Source organism: Octopus bimaculoides, chromosome 10, assembly GCF_001194135.2.
Source record: "Octopus bimaculoides isolate UCB-OBI-ISO-001 chromosome 10, ASM119413v2, whole genome shotgun sequence".
NCBI lineage: Eukaryota > Metazoa > Mollusca > Cephalopoda > Octopoda > Octopodidae > Octopus > Octopus bimaculoides.
In genome coordinates this window covers 93,763,333-93,768,332 of record NC_068990.1, presented here as the reverse complement: position 1 = coordinate 93,768,332, position 5,000 = coordinate 93,763,333, and the positions used below count along the sequence as shown (strand labels likewise).

General features: G+C 35.2%; 1 protein-coding gene across 2 annotated transcripts in view; it reads right to left on the bottom strand.

Annotated features, from left to right (window-relative positions):
- The window catches only part of LOC106874030 (leucine-rich repeat-containing protein 15), a 102,671-nt gene extending 98,491 nt beyond the window's left edge, over positions 1-4,180 (bottom strand). Inside the window, exons 1-2 of one of the 2 annotated variants that reach the window (XM_052971384.1) lie at positions 4,036-4,180; positions 722-801 (exon numbers count right to left, since the gene is read on the bottom strand). The gene's annotated coding sequence lies outside the window, so the exon portion shown is untranslated. Of the gene's footprint in view, positions 1-721; positions 802-910; positions 1,000-4,035 lie in introns of those variants that run through there. The other variant, XM_052971385.1, reaches the window with a different exon arrangement.
- Between the last annotated feature and the right edge of the window lie 820 nt (positions 4,181-5,000).

Sequence of the window (5,000 nt, the reverse complement as noted above, 5' to 3'; positions counted from 1 at the left end):
AGAGTTAAACAACCCTTAATATTAACAAAAGAATAATCTACGTTGCATATCCATTTGCTCAACATAACCAAAAAGATACCTTACAAAGATACTTTGGCCAATATATTTCTGGTCATGGCTTGAATGCCATTCATCGAAACTACCAGTATTATTTATTAGTTTGAAGTTTCATTGGCGAAGGTAAAGAATACGCACACCACCTGATTTCGGCGTAATCCTAACCCTAAGCTCCGAAAACGGGTGGTGTGCGTATTCTTTACCCTCGCCGTTTCTTTAACGGTTGTTCACCAACGAAGAGTGTCGCTGTTCCCAGAATCAATCCAACATTTAAACTTCTTCAAATATTAATAAAGAGAGGAAATTTTACTGAAAATTAAAGCAACAACCTGTAAAAGTGGAGAAAATGAAGCACAATAAACTAAAATATTAGTAATAAAGAGAAAATGCAAAAAAAACAAACAAAAAAAACATTCGTGTTAGTTGAATGTATTATTTCGAATTAGATTTTTGATGTTTTGCCTTGAATATGTTCACACCAGACAAATGTTTACAATTCTAGTCAATGAATCAGTAAAGATGCTATCCATTTTACCCCAAATATGATTTTTAGATTCTAATCAGAATTCATGTAACAATGCTCGGAGGCAATCCATCCACAACCATCACGTCTTTCGGTACAGGTGTGTAAAATGCCCTTCAAAAACTATTACCAGGTACTTACGTAAAGCCTTTCCACCGACAAATTTACGATATGCTAACCATTTTGTTAACATATTTCTATGAAAAGTCTTTCTTCCAATTCTGAAAATAATAAAGAATAACTGTTATCTAGCTGATGCTTGAAACGAAATTAATTTTAATGGGAAGATTTAATTAAAGTAACTTTTAAAACAAGAAGCCAGTAGCATACAAACAAGGGTGTCTCAGGCGGTAGACTAACAACGTCAGCGGATGTGTTTAACCGTCACACTTTTCATATGGAAACCGTTAAATAAAGCGGGGAAGACGGCTTTCTTGCAATTTACAAATGTCTGATGTCCGCCAAAATTGCTGCTGCTGAAAAAAAGACAAAAAAACATTTTCTATTTCAAAGCGTGAGAATTTTGTATTGGAAGCTTATTCTTTTATTTGTTTCAGTCATTTGACTGCGGCCATGCTGGAGCACCACCTTCAGTCAAGCAAATCGACCCCAGAACTTATTCTTTGTAAGCTTAGTACTTATTCTATCGGTTTCTTTTTGCCGAACCGCCAGATTACGGGGACGTAAACACACCAGCATCGGTTGTCAAGCGATGTTGGGGGGACAAACACAGACACAAACACACAAATATATATATATATATATAATCTTTTCTAATTTAGTAATTAATCTTCGTTAGCTTGAATATGGTATGGAATCCATGAATAATTAACCCCAATTCATGTTTTTTTTTTTTTATCGAGCGTGCTAATGGTTAACACCTCTCTTATAATTGCTTCAGTTTGTAGAGCAAAGTCTATGTTTTACTAAAAAGGTTTAATAAAACAAACCAATATCCATGTTTGTCAAAACATGGACATTAAATATTGAACTAATATTGTCAAGATATTAGATATTGAACTAATATTGTCACAACCTCACAACATTACTTCTGTATTTCTTTTTTTTTTTTTTATATCACATTATTTGAACAATAGAAACGTTTGTTACTTGATGGGAGCAACATGGCTGTGTGACTAAGAAGCTTGCTTGACAACCCCATGGTTTCAGGTTCAGTCCTGCTGTACAGTAATTTGGCCAAGTGCCTTCTACTATAGCCTTGAGTCAAGCTGTTTCTTAATACATTTATCAATAAGTTCACAAATATTCCCCACAATTCTTTCAATTACTCATCACTAATATCTCCATGCACAAAGCTTGCTTCCCTACCACATGGTTCCAGGTTCAGTCCCACTGTGTCGTACCTTAGGTAAGTGTCTTCTACAATAGACATATAATTTTACTTATGTCTGATGGGTCCTCATTACTCCCAAGAATTTCATTTTTATCCCACTTGGTGTAATTTTCCCCAACCCCTGATTTAATTTAAAATCAAAATTTTAAGACTGAAAGCAATGCATTTTAGCTCCCAGCTAAAAGTCCCTCCACTTTATATCAGTGTAGACTAATAGAAAGACAAGATTTAAGACGATAGCTTTACACCCTACACAATATTTCAAGAGATTTGGATTATCTTGCTTGCAAAGAACATGCATAAATGAAATCAATGCAAGAGAGCTACAGAACTTTTATCTTAATTTTGGATGACACTAAAAAGAAATATTACTATAAATAATTTATATCTCATGTTTGGTTTTAGCAAATTTTGAGAAACATGCTTAAAAAAGATGAGAATAGTTCTACAAATATTATGAACAGAGCTGAGAAGGTACATAATTTTTAGGACATTGCGGAAATTTTGCTCGCTTATAAATTTATCTTGGCAACCACTTATTAAATCCAAATCTCCCCCAAAGCAGAAGATTGTCTCAGTTCTAGATAATTTCCTGTCTTGCATCAATTTCATTTATGCATGTCTACTAGTTACAACAGACACCAACCTTAATCTCAAAACACTATCTAGTTTCTCAGAAACCACAACTGCATTATACTCTCATCATACTGCTTGTTTGTATCTGCCAAACTAATTCGATGAACTTATGTCCTGCCATCCTTATATCAAAGATATCAACAATGTTCTCCATTGCATTTCTCCTCCTTCCTGGACTCTCTAAACTCCTTATGTTCCATCATGTCCCTGGTAAAGGTCTCAACCCTCACATACCAAATCACACTTAATCCCAACACTTCACTTTGCTGAACCCGTCTCCTCTCTAAATTACATCTCTCGTGATTTTTATCCACAGCTGAGCAGTGCAGCCATAAATATTAAGATGGCCACAAAAATCTATCTTCTCAACGATTGTCTGTTTCAATAATTTTAAGATTAAAACTATCTCCCCTAATTCGGTACCTTCAGTAAGACTAGACTTTTTCCCCTTCGTCCCGAAAAACCAATTTATTCCATTCTGAACAGTTTATACACATTAATTATTAATGCAACCATCACAACTTTTCTCAAATTCTAGTTTAATTTTGAAGGAGAGAATGGCGTTTACAGTCAAAGGGAGGCAACTCTTAAGTAAATTGAATCAATTTCACCAAATCATTCAATTCCTACAACTTGACTCTAGAACAGTATTTCCCGACCTGTTTTACCCCACCCCTCCCAGGCCCCACTGTGACTTTCCAGCGGGATACGTAAAAAGATTAATAATTTATTGACTTCTAATAATTATATACTTTCATTAAAGACATATCCACACGAGGGCATTCGAATAGTGCTGTACTGTTGCAAACCGTTTTCACACTGGACGCCTTGGCTGGACTCAGTATAAGATGTAGTATGTTCGCTGTGAAAAAAAGATTTTCATAATTCCATGTCCCATTGAGAAAAAGAAAAAAAAAATTTGGCTTCCATGCCCCACCACAATTTTCTCAGGCCTCACTGGTGGTTTGTATGCCCCATCTTGGGAATCACTGCTCTAGAATTATGAAATAATTTGTAGCAGGATGAAGTAATTTTGCAGAAAATATTTGAAATATGGAGATTTCTTCCTGGAGCTATAAACAACAGTAGCATCGTCCCATATGGGTCAGCCACATTCAGGGGGCAAAGATACTTCACGATTTGAACCATTATTTTGTTATAACTTTAATATTTCAAAGATCTCTGCAAAATTCAAATCTTTTCATCATGATCATTTAGCTTTCCATTCTGGCATCGGTAAAATGGTTTGACTGGAGATGGTAAGCCAGGCTGCTTGGGTTTGGTTTCTACAGCTGGATGCCTTTCCTAATGCCAACCACTCCATAAGATGTCTTATGTGTCAGCGTAATGTACAAAATTGTAGATCTACAATCCTTCAGCTTTCGTTTTATATAAAAAAAAAATTATTTCAATGCATGCAATATATTTTTTAGTTTTCTCAGGATCTCAAAGGGGTGATACAAACCTATCAATGTGTTTTATAGTGAAAAAATTTCCATTCACATAGCAATTACTGGACGATTTTCTGTTCGAGTCTGACCGATTTAAGTCGTAGTGGAAACGTGACCCATGTCACAAATAGACATCCGAGTATTATACAAAAGGTAAAGGAACGTAACTAAATGTAGCAACATATGTTGTCTGATGCTTTACTCACTCTTGTTGCCCCTCGTCACCTTTATCTGATATTTACAACTGATTTCTAGCTTCGCTTTGAGGAAAATAATTATTTACTTGACTTATTTGTATCTCTCACACAGAAATCTGTCTGACTGGTTGTCTAGCCATCGTTTCGTACTGCTTTCTGCTTTCCTTTCGTAAAACACTCGCAGCTAAAAGTACGCCTCAAAAAAGATATAAAACCAACAAGAACTGAGAAAAAACAAAATGAAAAACAACTGTTATTGATAGGTAGACACGAATAAACGGATAGGGATAGAGAGACAAATGAATGGATGAAAAACCTTAAAATTGGGAAGTGGGGCGGCGGAATTTGAGCCTCTTATTAAACTTTATAGCATTAATTTTTAAACAATGTTATTGTTTGTATTTGGGGATGGTCATGTTGCCAGTTTAAGGCAATAAACACACACACACTATATATTTGGTGTTAATTTGCTTCAGCTTTATTTTACTTTTTACATTAATCGTATTTCGAGTTCTTTTGTCACACTTCACAACACAATACATAAAAACAGAACAGGCACACAGACAAACAAGAACATGGTGAATATAAAGATCCTCAGCCGGGAACAAAAAAAAGAAATTAACCGGCCTAAGTGAGTGAAAAACGAGACGACCCTGGTGGTGGCGAGGGGACTTTCGGAAAATTTACAAGATCCGATTTTTCTGTCATAAATTCGGGTAAAATGGATATATATATATTGATTTTTAACGGAAACCCACGATTTTGGTTATAGAGGATCGATT